Source organism: Seriola lalandi, unplaced genomic scaffold (genome assembly GCF_002814215.2).
Source record: "Seriola lalandi dorsalis isolate HSWRI2012SDOR001 ecotype SW California unplaced genomic scaffold, Sedor1 jcf7180001992864, whole genome shotgun sequence".
NCBI lineage: Eukaryota > Metazoa > Chordata > Actinopteri > Carangiformes > Carangidae > Seriola > Seriola lalandi.
In genome coordinates, this window is record NW_019463530.1 from 1 (window position 1) to 456 (window position 456).

General features: G+C 44.1%; 1 long non-coding RNA gene across 1 annotated transcript; it reads right to left on the reverse strand.

The window, feature by feature from the left end:
• Positions 1-201: 201 nt before the first annotated feature.
• LOC147820127 (uncharacterized) lies at positions 202-456 on the reverse strand. Its single transcript, XR_015437629.1, has 2 exons — positions 416-456; positions 202-315 (listed from the first exon to the last, which is right to left on the reverse strand). It is a non-coding gene; the product is annotated as an uncharacterized LOC147820127 (long non-coding RNA).

Below are 456 nucleotides of genomic sequence, written 5' to 3' on the forward strand. Positions count from 1 at the left end.
AACATTTTAACAACAAAAAAAAAAAGTTATCCATTGTCCTCTGTCTGAATGGGAAATAGGATGTGGTTGTTCACCTGTGATAGTGTGGATAGCAATGTCTTGCAGTGTGGCAGACATGGACAGGGTGGCTGAGGAAGTCGTGTCCTCAGTGGTTTCTGTCGTCGTCGTCGTCGTCGTCTCTTCGTCATCTTCATCTTCGCCTCCTTCAGGTGTTGCTCCTCCCTCCATCTCCTGGATCCTCTTCTCCAGCAGCTCTGCCTGCTTCTTTTGCTTCTTCTTCATCTTCTTCTTTTTGTTCTTTGACATTTTGGCCATCTGAAAAGAGTGCAAGTGGAGAGTTTGCACTATGACATGACTCAAAATGTTTTTTCAACAAAGCCTCGTATTACAAATCCAGTTTAAAAACATAACTTACTGGTTTGGGTGGTGGGGCTGTACTCACTGTAGGAAACAGGA